Consider the following 21,858-nt stretch of genomic DNA (forward strand, 5'->3'; position numbering starts at 1 on the left):
ATAAATAAATAAAGTTAAAAACATTTCACTTTAGAGAGCACCTGCGTGGCTCAGTCGGTTAAGCGTCCGACTTTGGCTCAGGTCTTGATCTCGCAGGTCACGAGTTCGAGCCCCACCGTCTGGCTCTGGGCTGACAGCTCAGAGCCTGGAGCCTGCTTCCCATTCTGTCTTCCTCTCTCTGCCCCTCCCCTGCTTGTGCTTTGTGTCTCTGGCTCTCAAAAATAAATGTTTAAAAAATGTCACTTAGCAACTTAACTAGCTTAAATTTGAAATTCTTTTCACTATTTATCACTCTTAATAGAATGGCTTCCTTTTTAACTGCCAAAAGGGAAATGGGGGGAAAAACTGAAACTCAACCTTCTTATATTTCAAATTCAGAGAGAGCTATTTAAGTAAAAATACATCCACAATTTACGTGGTACCTTCACACCACAAGACAGGCTTATCAGAAGCCCGAGTGAAAACTCACATACACAAAAAATCAAATTTCAACTTACTACCCAGGACCCAGGTATCAAAGGCCTTACACTATTCAACCACATCTAGAAAGGAAAAGACAGTGGGATCACAGCTGTGCACGGCCAATTTATCTTCAGAAGTCAAGGCATGTCTCCTGTTACCTTGCAGCCAGTCAGTGCAATCTGCATATCAATATATCGAAGGGTAGCAGTGTCTGAAACCCATATCAACCACTAAGAGGTGTTATTTTAATTAACAAGTTTGCCAACGCAGGAATTTCACAGTTTCATTCTAGAACTCTTTTTAAAATATTATCGCAATCTATTTTTAAGGAAAATTTTAAAAGGGTAAGAACCAAGAATAAAAATCATGCAATTCCATTTATGTCACCCTCCTGTAAAATAACTACGTCTATAAAAATCTTTTCAAAGAGCAGAGCAATATACCAGTAGTTGATTAGAAAAAGATAATTTCTACAACCCAGTCTTCTACATTAGGCCCAAATTTTATAGGAGAATGAAAGAAATGCCAAATAACACATTATGTAATAAGAGTGCTACCTAGAATACAGTAGGTACATTTTTACTTGTAATAATTTTAAAGTATGAGAGATAAAATTCTATGGGAGTGGATTAAATTCCCTACACTCTTGGTCTTTAGATGTTTGTGTACTCACATAGAAGTTTAATGTTGAGGCTCATTAAAGACTGAAATTTGGTTTCATTAATACATAACGGAAAATAGATTTAAATCTTAGGAACATATGCTGAGCATGTGTGCACATGCAAAGCTTTCAAAGTTACTTTAAAATGTGAAAATGAGTAAGGCTCCTGTTATCCTTGATAAATGTCAGCTGCCATGCATTCATGTCCAAAACACACTATTTTTCACAAAGCAGAGTCCCAGAACAGGCAATTTTGAATCCACCAGCTGCACGTAATGGTTATACATAGCAAATTCTATTCAAGGTCAGAAGTTTAGAGGTTTTCAATATCAACTTCAAAATAACGCAGGCTTTATACGTTAAATATTACACAGATTCAAAAACATATTCTTATTAAACAAAGACAGAATCATAAGAAAGTAATTACTCTAAGAGTCTGGCATCTGATAGGGCCATTTATAACAGTGGTATAAACTGGACTATTTGTACAGCAGTTCACTTTTTAGATCATTGAGCTGATAAGTGGGCCAATTATAGTTCTTTTTTTTTTTTAATGTTTATTTTTGAGATAGAGATAGAGAGCAAGCAGGGGAGGGGCAGAGAAAGGGAGACAGAGAATCCCAAGCAGGCTGGGTGCTGTCAGCACAGAGCCCGATGCGGGGCTCACACTCTCAAACTGGGACATCACAATCTGGGCGGAAATCAAGAGTTGGACACTTAACTGACTGAGCCATCCAGGTGCCCAGGCCAATTATATTTCTTAATCTAGTTACACAATTAAGTACTATAAGAGCTATGTTATTAGCAATGTGACAAATGTTTTCTGTCTGTATTTTCCAAATCCAATAAAACTGCCCTCTTTATGAACCTTGACTGTAAACAATTACTAAAAAGTTATCTCCATCCATTTTCACCAAGAGCTTTACAGTGATGGAATTAGTGCAGTTTAGTTTGTTGCTCATGTCAAAGATGATCTTACAACTTTAACAGTTCTCTCTACATATTTTGAAAGATTCATCTAAAGCAAACCAGCTTAACTTTCAGTTTTTGACTTTAATAATAAAAACACAACCATCAATAGTAATTTTCTTTTTTTTTTTTAATGTTTATTTATTTTGAGAGACACAGAAAGAGAGAGAGCTACAGAGAGCAGGGGAGGGGAGAAAGAGAATCACAAGCAGGCTCCTTGCTATCGGCACGGAGCCACACGGAGCTCGGGGCGATCTCACGAACCATGAGATCATGACCTGAGCCAATATAAAGAATGGGATGTTTAACCAACTGAGCCACACAGACACCCCACTAGGAATTTTCTTTTAAAAGCATTCCTGTATTATGGCACCTGGGTGGCTCAGTCAGGTAGGCATCCAACTTCAGCCCAGGTCATGATCTCATGGTTCATGGGTTTGAGCCCCACGTTGGGCTCTGTGGTGACTACTTGGAGCCTGGAGCCTGCTTCAGATTCTGTGTCTCCCTCACTCTCTCTGCCCCTCCCCGACTCACGCACGCTCTCTCTCTCTCTCTCTCAAAAATAAACATTTAAAAAAAAAAAATGTAAGAGCATTCCTATGTAGTATAGGACCTATGCTCAAAAAAGTTACTTTTTAAGGGCACCTCGGTGGGTCAGTTGGTTAAGTGTCTGACCTTCAATTTCAGTTCAGATCATGATCCCACATTTCATGAATTCAAGCCCCACATCAGGCTCTATGCTGACAGTGCAGAGCCTGCTTGGGATTCTCTCTCTCCCTCTCTCTCTCTCTCTCTCTCTGCCCCTCCCCTGCTTGCGCGCATTCTCTCTCTCTCTCTCTCTCTCCATCTCTCAAAAATAAAGAAACATTTTTTAAAAAGTTACATTTTTAAAAAAAATTTTTTTAATGTTTATTTATTTTTGAGAGAGACAGAGACAGAATGCGAGTGAGTTAGGGGCAGAGAGAGAGCGAGGCACAGAATCCGAAGCAGGCTCCAGGCCCTGAGCTGTCAGCACAGAGCCTGATGTGGGAATCGAACTCACGAGCTGTGAGACCATAACCTGAGCCGAAGTCGGACGCTCAACCAACTGAGCCACCTAGGTGCCCCCAAAAAAGTTATTTTTAAAGTAAATTGCTGTTTGATCGACATTAAAATATTTAAGCTTTTAAATTATAAATGTATTAATATTCTCTTACATATCATCATATAATTATCTCTACACTTTAACTATAATACCACTAGTAAAAATCTTCCTTTCATAGGAGACTCTTTAAAGTATTAAGACCTTAAAATACACACACACACACACACACACACACACACACACACACACACACTAAAAAAGAGGCTGAGGGACTAAGTTTGTTATCTAAAATAAAATAACAGGTTTGCCACTTGTAACCACAGCACTTTATTAGCCCTAAAACAGCAGATCCACCAAAATTATGGCTTTCATGGTAATTTTTTTTATTTGATGTTATAAGCTTAAGCGCAAAATTTCTGGATGTACTGCTATAATGCACTCAAGCATCTCACAAACATATTTAATGGACAAATAGAAAAGTGCAGATGGGTTTGTGTATGAACTTGGAATTAATTTTTAAGAAAATCTTTAACACAAATCTTCCTGACATGAAAATGATATGGTGCTGGAATTAACATTAGCCCTAGAATTAGCAGTTGACTCCTATAACAAAGGCAGAATAAGGTTTTAGAAAACCTGGAGGTAACTTCAATTAACATGTTATTTTTGAAACCCAGGAATGTTTGGCATAGAGAACAAACCTTCTGAGGTCAGTGCCATGAGAAAAGTAATATTATTTTTCCATAAAATTCTTTCATGGCAGCATAGAGATCTTACCCTCAGTACAACAGGTATATTCTTTCACAGCTTCATAGAGATATAATTCACATACCATAGGCTCAGTGTCCATTTCAATGCCTTTTTTAAATATATTCAGAGTTGTACAACCATCATTACAATCTATTTTAGAACATTTTCATTATCCCAAAAAAGAAGCCCAGTACCCCTCAGCTGTTACCCCCCTCCCGTTTTTTTCCCCGTTTAACCTCATAGCACCTCTGCCCCACCCCCCACCCTAGGAAACCACTAATCTTTCTGCTCTAAAAAATCCATCTATTTTGGACAATTCATACAAATGGAATCATAAAATATCTACTCCTTTATGACTGGCTTCTTTCACTTAGCATAATCCTTTCAAATTTATCCATGTTAGAGCATACATCAGTAGTTCATTTTGTGTGTGTGTGAACACTTACTTGTATAGAAATACAATTTTATTTATCCATTCATCAGCTGATGGGCATTTAAATTCTTTCCACTTTTTGGCTATTATGAATAATGTTACTTTGAACATTTATATACAAGTTTTTATGTGGTCACCTATATTCTTAAATGAGAAACCATGAGTGCTGGTAAGTGAAAACAGATTTTTGATGCTGTATGCAATGAAGCCTCCAAAATTTGCTAGTAAACAGGAAAGAAGCCAGGTTCTTTAAAAACACTAAAAATGGGGCAGTTCAGTCGGTTGAGCATCTGACTCTTAATTTCAGCTCAGGTCAGGATTCCAGGGTTGTGAGATCAAGCCCTGCATCAGGCTCCGCAGAGCATGGATTCTGATTAAGATTCTCTCTCTCCCTCTGCCCCTCTCCCCCATATTCTCTCTCTCTCTCTCTCTCTCAAATAAAAATAAGATAAAATAACTGGAGACCAACTGTGGGATTTTTATTATGATTAATATGGTAAGCACCCTAATGGAAAAAGTAGACAACAAGCAAGAAGAGATGGGTAATGTAAGGAAAGAGATGGAAACTCTGAGAAAGAAGTAAATGGGAATATTAGAAATCAAAAAAAACCTAACAGAAATGGATGCCTTTGATGGGCTCATCAGCTGACTGGACGTAACTAAAAAAGAAAAAAGAAAATCCACGAATCTGAAGATTAATACAAGCTTCCAAAACTGAAATGCCAAGAGAAAAAAAGAAAAAGAAAAGTAATATCCAAGGATGGTGGAACAATTCTGGAAGGTACGTTAGGTACAGAAGGGGAATGCCATTTACATGAAATGCAAGAAAAGGCACGATTAGTGACCTACAGTAGACCAGTGGCTGCCAGCCATCAGTGGAGTGGACTGATTGCACAAAGCGACAAAAGACCTTTTAGGGGGTGGTGGGAGTGTTTTATATGATGACTGTGGTAATGGGTTATATTTATCAAAACTCAGCAAATTGTAATTTTAAGGTTGGTGAAATTTACTGTATGTAAACTATACTTTAATAAAGTTGTCCTTTAAAATCAAATACTTAAACTCATGTAAGGAAAACAGCAGTGCATGTTGCTAATTGTGTGGTAAGTAATAAATGACTGGCATCAGATAAAATAAATTAGCTAATTAGAGAGGGCTATTTCAGTAAGAAAACTTACCTTTTCTAAAGGAGTTCTACACAAAAAGCAAATTTATTACATCAGCAGTTAAAATCAAGTTTATGTTTAAAAACCTTAGTGCAATAAAAATGTTCTTGCAACAAAATACACAAAAATGTTCACTGAAATTTCATTCATACATCAAAAACCAGGACATTCTAATGACCATGAATCCCAATTTTAAAAAATAAAGTCATACCAAAAAAAAAAAAAAATATATATATATATATATATATGTATGTATATAATATAGTAGTGGCACAAATAAATTATGCACAATATGGTTGAATCGAAAGTTTTTTAAAAGCAAGTACATTAATTTTTTTGTAAAGCTAAAAACAAAAACTAAACATGGCTCATGAACACACACATGTGGTTTTAAAGTTTTTAAAAAGCAAGTGAATTATGACAGCTGTTACTTCTGGGACAGAAGCAGAAAGATGAGTAAAACGGAGAAACCCACACACAGGGAGCAGGTACACCTAACAACCTTCAGCCAGTTCTTAAGTTCAAGTAGTGGGTTCATAGATGTTTTTCAAAGTACACTTCATAACACATACAATATATACTGCTATTTATATAAAACATTGTATAATTTTAATGTTAAATTTAAAAACACTAATATATTAAGAATGTTAAGTTAAGGGCACCTGGGTGGCTCAGTTGGTTGAGCATCCGACTTTTTTTTTTTTTTTAATGTTTATTTATTTTTGAGAGAGAGTGCAAGTGGGCGAGGGGCAGAGAGAGGTGGACACAGAACTTGAAGCAGGCTCCATTCATGCTCTGAGCTGTCAGCACAGAGCCCGATGTAGGGCTCGAACTCATGAACCCTGAGATCATGACCTGAGGCAAAGTCAGACGCTTAACCAACTGAGCGTCCTGTGTCCGACTCTTGATATCGGCTCAGGTCATGATCTCATGAGATTGAGCCCCACATGGGTTCTAAACTGAGTGTGAAGCCTTCTTAAAATTCCTTCTCTTTTTCTCAAAATGAATAAACATTTAAAACTAAACTAGACTAAAATACAATAAAAATTGTTAAGTTAATGTTAAGTGAATATACACTTCATCTAATATTTGAGCTAGATATTGTGTGGAAAGCATCCCATTTATTAGTCTCATTTCATCCCTACCACAGCCCTCTGATATGCAAAGCAGATAAGAGTAGAGTTCAAATTTATCGTCTTTTACATGAGAAAACAGATTATAGGAAACAAAATAACTCTCTCAAGGTCATACATCTAGTAAGTGACGGAACTAGAACTAAATCCAGGTCTTTCTAATATCAGAGCCCAAGCTCTTAACCATTTCAACTAAAAAATAAACAGTTTACTCCTTTTTCCTGAGTGTAACTTTTTTCTGAGTGAAATCTGAGTGTAACTGCACTGTCTACAGCTGTTCGAACAACTGCCTTTCAATAGAACTGGCCCAGCGTTAAGTTTCAGTAAAAAGTTACTGTTTTCTGGTCACATTAATTAAAAATTCCTACCAGTCTCGGGGCACCTGGGTGGCTCAGTCGGTTGAGCGTCCAACTTCAGCTCAGGTCATGATCTCGCAGTTCGTGGGTTTGAGCCCGCATCGGGCTCTGTGCTGACAGCTCAGAGCCTGGAGCCTGCTTCAGATTCTGTGTCTCCCCCTCTCTCCACCCCTCCCATGCTCATGCTCTGTTTCTCTCTCAATAATAAATAAACGTTAAAAAAATTTTTTTTAATTCCTACCAGTCTTTAAAAAAAAGAAACCAGTTAAGACTGATGGATGGCTCTTACTAGGTGATCACCAATAACTATAGATTCTTGACTCATCCCTGTACATGTCTTTGAAAATAGTTTTAACTATCTTCACCTTATCAACGTTTTTATTTAAGTATAATCAGCATGCGGTGGGGGAAACACAGGAGGGTAACTAAAGGCTCTGTAATGAGGAACGAGATCCATCAATCATAGAAACTTAAACTGGAAACAACCTATGATGTTCTATAAAACAAGCAAATTGATCCTTATATAAGGAAACTGATGATGTCAAGTTGAGACTCCTAGCTTCCATGCCAAAAAAAAAAAACCCACCAACTCTGACAGACTGGGTTTTCAAGCTTTAAATTTAAAGGTTGTTATATCTCAGCAGGCAATTGATGAAATTAACAAATATCAATTTTTCTACATATATAAAATAGAAGCCTAAAAGCAATTTTCTTAATTTTTTTTTTTTATTTTTATTTTAAGTAGGCCCCATGCCCCATGTGGGGCTTGAACTCACACCCCTGAGATCAAGAGTCGCATGCTCTACCAACTGAGCCATCATGCACCCCCTGAATTGTTGGTTTTTAAATACTAGCTGCTTTACAAGATATCCATGAGCTGGATTCATTTTAATTATAAGGCATAATAAAAGCAGAATTTATCATTAAAAGTTATCTTTAAACTTTAGTAATTCAATTTTGAACTAAACTGAAGGACAGAGATACAGTCCTTACAATTTAGAATGCCATTCATATGCTACTAATATTTTTAACATCAAAATTCTTTAGAAGGTTATTACAGAACTTTAGAAACTAGAATGTTAGTAAAATGAGACATAAAGGCACTTAACTATCCTGACCTTGGCAATGTCTTCATTCCTTTATCCAACTACACAGTGCTCTCATTTTAATTAAGATAACACAAAAATTGGTTTGAGAAATTTTCATGAAATAAAAGACACTGGTAACAGACTATACTTCAAAGAGTTAATTTCCAAGACCATGAGATATCACAGCCTGAGAGTCCAAAAACTCATGGTTTTAAAACTTCTGTCGTTAAAGATGAAATACTTTTGAATAACCCTACACATTTTTTCACTGCTGGGGAATGTCATCTCAAAGATTAGCTTTTTTTTTTTTAATTTTTATTTATTTATCCTGAAAGAAAGAGAGAGAGAGAGAGAGAGAGAGAGAGAGAGAGAGAGAGAGAGAGAATGCATGCACATGAGCAAAGGAGGGACAAGAGAGAGGGAGAGAATCTCAAGCAGGCTCCACGCTGTCAGGGCACAGGCTGCTGTTAGCGCAGAGCCAACAGGAGGCTCAAACTCATGAACAGCGAGATCATGACCTAAGCCAAAATCAAGAGCTGGATGCTTAACCCACTGACCTACCAGGTGCTCCTCCATTAGCTTTTCTTAAGGCCCTTTCTACAGTGGGTCATAAGAACAAGATGAGATGTAAAAGCATTTTATTTTTGAATGTTACTCAGATTGGAAATGACAGAAAAAGTAACTGACCAGGAAAGAAAAAAAATTTTTTGAAGAAAAATGGACACAGCCTTAAGTATATGTAATATATCAAGGGGCACCTGGGTGGCTCAGTTGGTTAAGCAGCCGACTTCAGCTCAGGTCATGATCTTGCGCCCCGCATCGGGCTCTATGCTGACAGCCCAGAGCCTGGAGCCTGCTTTGGATTCTGTGTCTTCCTCTCTCTGCCCCTCTCCGGCTCATCCTTTCTCCCTTCCTCTCTCTCTCTGTCACTCACTCTCAAAAATTAATAAACATTAAAAATATATATATATATCAAATGGTCTAACAAACATGTAATCGGAGTCACAGAAGTCAGAATGAAGAAGAAGAAAAAAATACTTGAAGTAATAATGGCCCAAACTTCCTCACTCAACTTTTTCAAAACACCAATCTAAACACTGAAGGAGATCAAAGAATCCCAAGGAAAACAAATACAAAGAAACCTAGACCAGAGTCTAACCATTTAAAAACAGAAAATCTTAAAGGTAGCCACAGGGGAAAAAAGACCATACATACAGAGGAACAAGGATAAAAGTTACCTTTTCAGACACAACAATAAAAAAATGGAACAACATCTTTAAAGCGCTGCACTACCTTCCGCTGGGGACTACCTCCCACAAGAACATGCCCCTTACAAAAGACTTGCTCTGTTCCTCCAGGGAAGAAAGAGGCAGCACCACAAGAAGTAGCACCTGGTGCAGGGCCCCAACTCCTGCTTCATGGAAGTGAAGTGCCCAGGATGCTATAAAACCACCGCCGTCCTCGGCCATGCATAAACAATAGTCTTGTGTGCTGGCTACACCACTGTCTTTTGCCAGCCTTACAGAAGGAGGCGTGTTTAGACGGAAGCAGCACGTAGCACCCTGAATCAAGATGCATGGGAAATCATTCAATAAACATTTCAGACAGATAGACAGATAAAGTGCTGAAATAAGAAACTGTCAAGCCACAATTTTACAACCAGTGAACAGTCTTTCAAAGCTAATGTGAAATAAAAACATTTCCAGATAAAAGTTGAGACAATTATCCACAAACACTTCAGTAAATAAAAGGATATCTATCCTTCGGACTAAGGGGAAAGGACAGCAGGTGAAAACTCATATATAAGAATGAATGAAGAGCATCAAAAGTGTCTTTTGCCAAACAGGTGGTTCTCTTTCCTTCTGAGATTTGCTCTCAAGTCTAAGATCCTCACGGACAAGACAGTACAAAGTAGTTTTAAATCTTGGTATTTCGGGAAACAGACTCTGGCTAATGCACTACTGAGCTAAGGGAACTTCCACAACTTTACAAATGTACTAGACGACAATTTAAAATGTGTAGATCTGGGGCGCCTGGGTGGCGCAGTCGGTTGAGCGTCCGACTTCAGCCAGGTCACGATCTCGCGCTCCGTGAGTTCGAGCCCCGCGTCGGGCTCTGGGCTGATGGCTCGGAGCCTGGAGCCTGTTTCCGATTCTGTGTCTCCCTCTCTCTCTGCCCCTCCCCCGTTCATGCTCTGTCTCTCTCTGTCCCAAAAATAAATAAACGTTGAAAAATAAATAAATAAATAAAATGTGTAGATCTCTTTATACACCTAAAGGAGATGACTTCTTCAGAGCGGACTACAGAAAAAGACGAATAAGCAAAACAGAATTACATAGGACTGAATGAACTAGTGAAGAAATTTAACCGCTGTTTGATTTGGATTATTAATGTTTTCTGATGGGTAAATGAGAAAGCCCCTTTTTCTTTTTCATCTACCTCTAGCCCTCAATTTAACAAATTACACTTACCCAAACTAAAAACACTTTTGCTTTTAATTTTTTTAATATTTATTTTTGAGAGAGAGACAGAGAGACAGAGAGACAGAGACAGAGCACATGTGGGGGAGGGGCAGAGAAAGAGGGAGACACAGAATCCGAAACAGGCTCCAGGCTCTGAGCTATCAGCACAGAGCCCCACACAGGGCTTGAACCCATGAACCGAGAGATTATGACCTGAGCCGAAATCAGAAGCTTAACCGACTGAGCCACCCAGGCGTCCCCAAACTGAAAACACTTTAAAGTGGCACCTGATTCTAACTCTTCAAATGTCAGCAGTGTATGCGTGCACGTGCAGGCATGCTCCTGAATAAAAAAGTAAAGACTCTCCTCTCTACTTTCCATGCCAATAATGTTAATTGCAAAGGTTTAGTAAAAATTTGTCAATCGATTTACCAGGGTAATTAATTGGACAACTGAGACCATTATCTTGAATGGTCATAACCGAGAGAATCATGCTCATTTAATCAGGCATGAAAAGCCCACCATTAACAAACAAAGACTGCGCTTCACATAAGTCAATGCATATGAGCCTGGTACCTACTCTTAGTTTTTAGGAACCAAGGTGGAAGGAAGGTTACATTCAGATAGGCCCAAGACTTAGTAACTTTAGGGAACCTGGAAAAGAGATGATTTCGCTCAAGTTTATACGTGAAATCTGGTACCGAGAGTTTGTTTGGATTGGTTTCCTAGTCTCAAGATACAAGAACAAATAAAAGAGACTTTGAAACATCAATCCTATATTCCTCAGGAAAACTTTCAGACAGAAATTAATCCTGTAGCCTCAAAAGTTGCTCCATAAAATATGCACAGGGGCACCCGGCTGGTTCAGTTGGTAGAACATGTAACTCTTGCTCTCAGGGTCATGAGTTCAAGCCCCACATTGGGCACAGAGCTTACTTTAAAAAAAAAAAAAAAAAAGGCTCAAAGACACTTTTAACAAATACATATTTTTGCACCTATGTTAAAATATAAAAAATAAAAAACACTGTAACTCAGCCAAAGCATGAGAAGAGCCTTTTTTTAATGAACTCAAGAATCAGCTATGGGACTTCTGCTTTAATTCGAGAGAGTGACAAACTCTCATCCTACCGTGAACAAGACAAATTATAAGAACAAACTATATTCAGATATCAGAGAACAGGCAGTGAAAAACTGTTGTCCCGGAGATTAGGGAAACATTTGAGGAGAAAGGGGCAACTGCTAGTACCCAGTCTTTTCTGCCAGAAAGCAATTTCCACATCACAGCACAGAAAGAGGGACCCAAAAAGAGCCCAGCAATCTTGAATTGACAAGACAATGACCAGAATTCAGGATGCCCCAGCAAGCCAAATTCTGCAGGGCAGTTTCTCAGAGTGATTGAAAAATTGTAGGGATTCACAAACTGATTATGAAATTAGTATCAAAATGCAAAGGCCGTGGATTAGCCAAAGCAATCACCACCAAAAAAGAAGTTGAAAATTTCACATTACTTACTTTCAGACCTTACTATAAAAGCTATAATAATCAGGACAATGTACGTGGGCATAAGGATTGATCAGTGGAAGGGAAAAAAGACCAGAACAAGATCCTCATGTATACAGGCAGTTGATTAAGTTACCAAAACAATACAATGGAAAAAGGTTAATCTTTCCAATAAACAGCTCTGGAACAGAATATCCACATTTTAAAAATTGACCTTCAATCCTTTCTTCACACCATACACAAAAATTAAATCAAAATGAATCACAGACCTATATATAAAAGCTAAAAGTATAAAAAGTTCTACAAGAAAACAGAAGAGAAGATCTTCATAACCTATGGGTAGGCAAAGATCTCTTAATACATCAAAAAGCACTAATCACAAAAGAAAAATCTGATAAATTGTACTTGAAAATTCAAAATGCCTGTACTTCCAAAAAATTAAGAAAATAAAAAGGAAGGCCAAAAAACAGATGAAATTACCCTTAAAAGGTATCTGGTAAAACTTTGTAGCCAGAATATATATTCTTTTTAAACTTCTACAATAAGAAAACAAACTGCCCAATTTTAAAAAATGGGCAAAACATTTAAATAGACACCTTATAAAAGAAGAGATAAATGTGGTTAATGAGAAACTATTCTATCATTACACATCATGGAAATGCAAATTAAAGCCACAATGCAATAACACTACCAATCCCATTAAAATGGTTGAAATTTAATAAATGAAAATACCCAATAGGAACGATACAAACTTAACTTTTACCTTGCAAGTGCAATAAAAGGGGTATAGTCACTTCAGAAGAGTTTCACAATTTCTTATAAAGGTAAGCATACACTTAACTAGAATTTAAATTAAAAATTGGAACAAAAAAACAAATAAATAAAAGCTATGTCTTCTGACTAATTAGAATTGAAATGAAAAACTGAGGGGTGCCTGGGTGGCTCAGAGGGTTGAGCATCTGACTCTTGATTTCAGCTCAGGTCATAATTTCAGGGTGATGGAGTCGAGCCCCTCATTTGGTTCAGGGCTGGGCATGGAGTCTGCCTGAGATTCTCTCTCCCTCTGCCCCTCCTCCCCTGCTTATACTTGTCCTCTCAAAAAAACTTACACAAAAACAAATAGATAGGATAAGCATACACTTGACATTAAGACCCTGCAATTCTATTTACTCAAGGGGGAGGGGGGGAATGTATGCAGAGACCTGTACTTGAATGTTCACAGCAACTTTATTCATCATAATAGCCAAAAACCAGAAACTAAAAGTTGTGGTATATTCCCACAATAGAATACAACTCAGAAATTTAAAAAAACTACTGATACATGCATTGATGTGGATGCATCTAAAAAATATACTCTGTGAAGTGAAAGGACTTTTACAGTGTGACTATGGAGAAACACAACAGGCTCTCCCACCCTGCTGGTTGGAATTTAAAATGGTGTCATCCTTATGGACTGTGATTTAATGATATCTAACAAAAACAACATACACATTTACCCTTTAACCCAGTAGTCTCACCTCTAAGAACTCATCAATCATGAACGTACATTCCCAAAACACAAAAACGTATATTCACAAAGTTACCCGCTACAGCATTATTTTCATCACAAAATACTGGAAACAACCTATATACCTATACATAGGATGCTGCTAAATAAACTATGCAATATGCATGTAATGAAAACTATGTAAAAAATAGATGAGACGGGGCTGGGGGAGGGGAGAAGGAATTATCACTCTAAAGAGTATACAGTTTCATTCTAGAAAGATGAAAAATGTTCTGGAAGTGAATGGCGTGATGGTCACAAAAGAATGTGAATGTATTTAATGCATTAAATGGCTATTTTAAGTTTTATATACATTTTACCACTTTTTTAATTAAGCTCTAGGCCTAACACGGGGCTTGAACTCACAACGCTAAGATCAAGAGGTGCACTGGGGCACGTGGGTGACTCAGTTGGTTAAGCAGCCAACTTTTGATTTCAGCTCAGGTCACGATCTCACGGTGTGAAATTGAGCCCCATATCAATCTGCCAAGGGCTCTGACAGTGGGGAGTCTGCTTGGCATTCCCTCTCACCCTCTCTCTCTCTGCCCCTCCCCTGCATGTGCGTATATGCTCTCTTGCTCAAAATAAATGAACTTCAAAAAAAAAAAAAAGAGTTGCACACTCCACCAACTGAGCCAGCCAGGCATCCCTAAATTTTACCACGATTTTTACAAATGAATGGGAAAGATCCCTTTGATGTGATATGGCCTATTTCCAGGAGATATTAATAAATGAAAACAGCAAAATACACAGAATTCTACATCTGTGTGGATTCCCAGTATGTATGCCTATTAAATTTTATTTTCTCCTGTTTAAATTTAAAAAATACAGCAAAGCACAAAACAGTATATGCAACATGCTACAATTTTTGTGTAAACAAAAAGTAAAAAGAAAATAACATGTATCTGCTGGCGATTACCAAAAGAAATGCAGGGAAGGCTGAACTCAAAACAGTGAGGTTGGTTACCTATGAGAAATGAGGGAAATGGGATGGAAAAAATACAGAAGGGAAGTGTATCTTCTGTATAATTTTAACTTGTGAAACCATGTTCGTTTTCTACAAATTCAAAAAATAAATCCCATCAGGAGTGCCTGGGTGGCTCCATCAACTAAGCATCGGACTCTTGATCTCAGCTCAGGTCTTGATCTCAGGGTTGTGAGTTAAGTCCACATTGGGCTCCGCACTGTGTGTGAGGCCTAATTAGAGAGAGAGAGAGAGAGAGAGAGACAGACAGACAGACAGACAGAAGTATAAATATACTTCTGCTAGTATATTATAACTAGTCCTCACAAGGTGAAATATTAAAAAGCATAAGTAAAAGTAAAGGAAAAATAAAAATAATAGACAATCAGAATGAGAATGAGCATTAACAAAACCCTGAAATTCAAACAAATAAATGAACCTGATTTTATTTCGAACGGATACCGAATACCGTAACTACCTTATGCAGTAAGAAAGAGCAGGAAGTAAAAGTGGGGAGGGGAGGGAAGGGGAGGGGAGGGAGAAAGGAAGGCTGATTCAAGCAATTTAAGAATACAGTATTTATTTATTTATTCTCAGTCTTGGGCAAGATGGTTATGAGCAAGTGAAGAACTACATATAAATTGCCCACTCACATGAAGTAAGTTTGTTTATCGTGGTGAAATGGGCAAAGTAATTCTGAAAGTATTTTAGATGTAGCATGTAGGACAGAGCGAATGAATAAATGCACTGACAATGTTGGGAGCCAAGGTTCTCATGGCATAAAAAAGGGACATAAAAATGTGAAAAGATAAGTGCAAAGAAAGAGCCCTGTAGATAGGTAGTGAAGCTGGACATACTGATATAAAGTCACGATTTCTAACCCATGTATATGCATGTTACAATGAATGTGTTTATGTGCAAATATGTTTATGTATACAGGTATGTGTGTATAAACATGCGTAGTTTACTAGCTCTCTGATACTATTCCCCACAAGGACACAGAGATCGATTAAAACAGTTCCACTTTCCAAACCTAGGACAACTGGAGAACCAAAATAATTAGGTAATGAATTTACCAATTCAAAACCTAGGAATCCATGAGTCCAAACTGATATACAGGGCTTGTGATTACACATTAATGTCAAGGGCTGACTGGTGGTAGGAAGGGAATACTGGAATCAGAAAATAACCATTTTGGAACCATCACAGTGAAAAATTCGATCAGATAAGAATCATCAATGAATGCTAAATCTAGGGCAAACTGTGATGAGAAACATACTTGCACTGTCTCCCCATAAAATGCTTATTGCTTGCAAAAGAAGGAAAATAAACTATACAGTGGAGAAATCTGGCAACATCTTGGCCAAGTAATCAATATTAACATCAGAATAAGGGGCAAAAGACACCATGTGCCTCCAAAAGTTGTGCATCTTTCTCAGGATATCACATCACCTATACAGTATTCCAGCCAAGAATGCACAGCCTCAATCTAATCACAAGGCAACTGCAGACAAACATAAAATGAAGACTATTCTATTAAAAGGGGGAAGGGTTGTGTTCTTCAAAAATGTCAATGTCATAAAAGACAAAGAAAGGCTATGGAAAGATTCCAGGAAAAAGGAGGCTAAAGAGAAATAATAACTAAGTACAGCACTTGACCCCAGATTGGATTCTGTACAGGAAGCAAGGGAAATGCTGTTAACAGACTTTATTAAGGTCAACTGATCAGACTGGAAGACAGACCATACATTTGTGTCAGCGTCCATTTACAAAGTTGATAAGTGTACAATAGTTATATAAGAGAATGACCCTATTCTTAGGAAATACCAAAGTGTTAGCAGAAAGAAGCTCAATATATGTAACTTCCCCTCAAATAATTCAGAAAAGAACTCTACATGAGTAGAGAGAGTGGGAAGGAGTGACAGCACATACAGATACAAATAATAAACAAGTGAGCAAATGTGGCTAGAGGATATTTAGATGTCCTTTTATACTCAATTTCCAACTTACAGAAGTTACTAAAATAACTTCCAAATAAAAGGGGTTTTTTTTAACATAAATACTACGGAGATAGTTATCTACTATATTCAGAATATAATGTATATATATCATAATTGATGAAAGGATTTTGTGGGGAAATAGCAAGAGCAGAGACTGGATGGAGGCTTAGATAGATTCCCAGATAAAGAACTGTTTCAAATGTCAGCGAAGGGAGTTTGTACTTTTCTTTCCGTAAGCCAGGGAATGGCAGCACAAAGCTTAGAGCATAGCAGAGACTTAATTAAAAGGGACGTATGTAAGGAAATTGTGTAAGCAAAATTTCAAGTGCTAGAAACAGTAGATAAGAGGGAATAAAGAGACATGTGAACAAATACAAGCATGAAATTATGGGGTCTTGGCCTGGGACGTTAAGATACTAGCAGAAAGTGGTACAAGTACGAAGACATGAAAATAGAAGACCGGACATCGCCCGTTTACTAAATTACTAAATGTATCAGGTTGGGGGCAGGGAGGAGCCAAAGATGACTCAGATTTCAAGCGGAGCTAAACATAAGAATGATGGTATTACTAACAAAAAGAAATTTAACGAGCTAAGCAAAGCATAACTGCTTTCTTGGCTATCAGACAACTTTTCCATTCTCATTTCTCCTATTCTAGTGCAACAGGAGTTAGGAAAAGAGTTATTATATGTCAGCACACGCAAACTGGGGAAACTAGTCCTCACAAGGTGAAATATTAAAAATAAGTGGAATTTATTCAGATTTTGAACACACACCATTAAAATATACACACAGAAGGGAAAGTGGGCATGTTGAACCATAACACATAGTTCCCTGCCTCCCTAAAAAAGTTACGTTTGTATATATACACATATATATATGAATATACACATATACTCGCTCATTTTAAGACCAGTCAACTCATACTATCGTTAAAGATAAAAACATGTAGGGGCGCCTGGGTGGCGCAGTCGGTTAAGTGTCCGACTTCAGCCAGGTCACGATCTCGCGGTCCGTGAGTTCGAGCCCCGCGTCGGGTTCTGGGCTGATGGCTCAGAGCCTGGAGCCTGCTTCCGATTCTGTGTCTCCCTCTCTCTCTGCCCCTCCCCCGTTCATGCTCTGTCTCTCTCTGTCCCAAAAATAAATAAACGTTGAAAAAAAAATTTTTTTTTTTAAAAAAAAAGATAAAAACATGTAACACGAGTTTAAGATTAAATAATAAATGAAAGGAAATGGGTATCTTCGGAGGATAAAGACAAAATGACAAAGGATTGAGTCAAAGTAAAACTGAATTACCTGGCTAACCAGTCAAATGACGTTCAAGTAGAAGCTTATTTTTATTGGTCTCTGACTCCACTGTTCAGCAAGTATTTTGATCCTGAGAACAAAAAAAAGGGGAGGGGATGTTGAATTTTATTGCCCTTTCTTAATGTAAGTAGTACTATTAGTCACACACAAATTAACCTTTCCCATCATTCCCTTCTCTGGACATACATGAAATAAACAAAAACAAAACATGCTATCAAGTACAAGTCCTCCTAGGAATCTGAGGTGATGCCTTATTTTGCCACACAATACTACTTCTGCTTACAAAGTCCGGTGTAGCATATACAATACACCGTGCCACAGTTTGTAAACATGAATAATGCAAAACAGGAGATGAGGAAACCAACTCCTGTCCAAAAGAAATACTCAACAATTAACAATTAAAAACAATACTGATATCTTGGCAGAAGCAAATGCTTAAATACCCGAGTCCAAAGACAGAAATACCTACCAGATAGGTGGGTGGATGGATGAATAAAGCAAGCAAGCAAGCAAGCAATGAAGAAAAAAAGGAGAGAAAAACCATGGATGTTTTTCCCCCTCTTCTAGTAAAGACTGCATTTGGGCCACCAACAAGACATATTTTTAAATGGGAAAGGAAAATGAGGAGTTCTTCAAAATAATCTGCAACAGAATACGTGAACATATAAACAGCCTCTCTATACTTGAGGAAATACAGAGCAGGCTATGATGCAACAAAAAAGTAAGCCAATAAAAAAAACATTCACCTTCACTTTACAAACTTCCAAATGTAACAATACAGCAACAATCTGATTACCACTAATTCTAGAGGTGTATATATCAAGACAATAGCCCTAATTATGCCCCAAAGTTCATTGCATTCATGCTGGAATTTGCAGGTCTGTTGGAAAGGGGTAAAGAAAAAATTATGTATATACAAGTTCCATATCACAGCCTTGGCCAATCCACGTGGAGTAGAGAGGGACAATCAACCATAACCTATCTGCATCATGCGAAGGGTCTGTTGCACTTCTGAAACCCAATTTAAAGGTGAGAAAATTGAGAAGTGAAAAGGAAGCACATCATATGTTCACAAACGAAAAGGAGGAAAATACAGGTAAGCGTATCAATACCACGCAATTAAAGTCTAAAAAAGAGCTATTATATCTACTAACATACCTATTTCTCATTACAGTATAGTCTCTGGCTTATAACGGAGGTGTCAAAAGAGAGCTGGTTCTTGGAAAACATCTTCAATCCACGATAATATAACTACTTGTTAGCATAACGGTCTGAAGAGTGGAAGGTTTGGAGTACACCAGATCTAGACTTAATGCCCAGCTTTCACTTACGACCTAGATATTCAACTTGAAGGCTTTTTTTAAAGATTTTTTAAAAATTTTTTTAAGTTTATTTATTTTTGAAAGAGACAGAGATAGCAGGAGTAGGGGAGGGGCAGCCAGAGAGGGACACAGAGAGAGTCCCAAGCAGGTTCCACGCTGCTAGCACAGAGCCCAATGTGGGGGCTTGGACCCACGAAACCACGTGACCATGACCCAAGCCAAAACCAAGAATTAGACACTTAACCGATGGAGCTACCCAGGCACCCCTCAACCTGAAGACTTCTCTGAGCCTTAGATTTCTCATTATAAAATGGGGATCACACCTAGTAAGGCACTTATGAAGATTAAGTGAAATGCTTAAATTACTTATCAGTACCTGATGCATAAATGCTCAATAAATAAAAACTATTATTAGCCAACAAAAGACTATCTGACATCTGATTTAAGACTATCAAAGCACAGGGGCACCTGGGTGGTTCGGTTGGTTAAGCGTCCCCCTCCCTTTCCCTGCTCTCCTCTCTCTCTCAAAAAAGAGAAGACAAAAAAATCCAAGCACATTCAAATAAAAAAATGGGAGAAAATACAATCATTAGTTTTAGTGTCTAAATGAATTCAATGTTCTAGTACCTGAATTTTTATGATATCTAATTTAATTAGAAGAAGGTGAAGGGTGAAAGGAAGGCAGAGCTTCTATTAAGAAAGCCCAAGGTTGGGGCGCCTGGGTGGCGCAGTCGGTTAAGTGTCCGACTTCAGCCAGGTCACGATCTCGTGGTCCGGGAGTTCGAGCCCCGCGTCAGGCTCTGGGCTGATGGCTCAGAGCCTGGAGCCTGTTTCCGATTCTGTGTCTCCCTCTCTCTCTGCCCCTCCCCCGTTCATGCTCTGTCTCTCTCTGTCCCAAAAATAAATAAACGTTGAAAAAAAAATTTTTTTTTAAATAAAAAAAAAAAAAAAAAAAAGCCCAAGGTTTTCTGGCCTGGTTTTAAATCAAGTGTCTTTTCAGCAATGGTTCTTTTGTTTTTGCTCCTTTTTACAGGGGAAGGAGGAAGGTCGTGGGGTAGGGTTAGCATCTACAGAGCAGGATGAGTGGGGAGGAAAAGGAATTTGAGTCAGAACGTACGTGGTACCATAATGACTGGCCCAGGAAACGAGTACTGCTCCCTAGTACGGACAGTTGGCAAGAGAGCCTACATGAACACAAGTGTTCCACTGCCGGTGGGGACACCCAAAGGAGTGCGGACCCACGCTACTCTAACCCATAACCCCCGGGATCCAAAGAAACACTATCCACAAAATTTCCCCTCCCAAGAAGTGTGCAGTTGGGCTAGAGTGGTCCCCAGAAACTCACAGACAAATGACTGGCTTGCCTACCAGGACCCTGCAGGGGTAGATAGGCTAAAAAGTACTATACAACAGGGGTGCCGGGCTGGCTCAGTCAGAAGCGCATGTGGCTCGATCTCATGGCTCTGAGTTCGAGCCCCACGTAGAGTATAAAGATTACTAAAAAAGTAAATAAATAAAACTTTAAAAAATAAGTAAATAAAAAGTGCTATACACTAGATCCTATAAAGTATAGAACCTGGGAACGCTGCAGTTAACCTGTCTACAACCAAGGTTCTGCAAAGGCAACAGTCCCAGCAGATTTCTTGGAACTGTATTTTTTACCTTCAACAAAAATAAGCATAATTTTTTCGTAATTTGGACTTCAGTCTATCACAAACACAAGTCAAATCACACTGACAAAAACTAAATGATGTGTCCCCAAAATACTAAATATGGGGAGATGCAGGTTAATTTTTCTACTAGAATTAACGAAAAATGTGATTGATGGATCCACATTATCAAAACCTGCATCACTTGAAATCTAATGGGGAAGAAAAAAAAATTAAACTGAGCTTTGTTAATAGCTTGTCTGAGAAGACGTGCCTCCAGGCCAGAACAAAGAAATCAAACTGGGGGAGGGGTGTTGACAGAAGAAAACCCAAACTATATAATGCTGATGCTTGGAAACATCAGTAGTACAAAAAAAAAGAGGCCACTGAATACCATGAACATGATTCTCCTTTTGCTGTTGAAAATGGAAGGGGGCAAGGATTCTGCTCTTCATCATATTAAACTCATTGTTCCTGCCATGCTACTGTGGGTAGTGCTCTGAGGGATTCTCTCATTTCCCTAAAAATCCTAGAGATGGGGAATCACCATCTTTGGTCAAGTCAGCTGTTGCCCACTCCTCTCCGAAGCACTACGGAATAAATTTACCCATCAATTTCAGGTTAAAGTTTACATGATATTGGTATAACTAAAACATTCTCTTGAAGTTGAGATTATTTATAATAGTCTCAAAAAAATAATATATCATTTTTCAAAACTGTAACAACAGATTTTACTTGCAGCAGTCAATTGCAACAAATTTGTAGCTACACTGAAAAGAAAAAACCAAATGTAAGTTAAAAATCAAATGGAAATTTAAAATTATTTATAAAAGTGCCACTTTTTTTGCAGCTGTATAAACTTAACTCAGTTTAAAAATTTTTTTCCTTACCATTACTTATCCATTATTATGTGTTCTAGTAAATAATAAGTAAAATGTATTTGCTACCCAAGTGCACACTAGTAATATATTGATGACAAACTTTTTTAAATACCAAAGTCTTTTT

The 21,858-nt window shown here is 38.0% G+C and overlaps 1 protein-coding gene across 12 annotated transcripts in view; it reads right to left on the minus strand.

The window, feature by feature from the left end:
- NCOA3 (nuclear receptor coactivator 3) overlaps positions 1-21,858 on the minus strand; it is a 142,411-nt gene that overhangs the window by 50,506 nt on the left and 70,047 nt on the right. For 9 of the 12 annotated variants that reach the window (XM_040446830.1, XM_040446829.1, XM_040446826.1 and 6 more), the window contains exon 2: positions 17,871-17,952. The exons of the other annotated variants lie outside the window; for them this stretch is intronic. The gene's annotated coding sequence lies outside the window, so the exon portion shown is untranslated. The remainder of the gene's footprint in view (positions 1-17,870; positions 17,953-21,858) is intronic. 12 annotated transcript variants of the gene reach the window in all.

The sequence above is a fragment of the Herpailurus yagouaroundi genome, unplaced genomic scaffold (assembly GCF_014898765.1).
Source record: "Herpailurus yagouaroundi ecotype Mexico unplaced genomic scaffold, PumYag 196, whole genome shotgun sequence".
Taxonomy (NCBI): domain Eukaryota; kingdom Metazoa; phylum Chordata; class Mammalia; order Carnivora; family Felidae; genus Herpailurus; species Herpailurus yagouaroundi.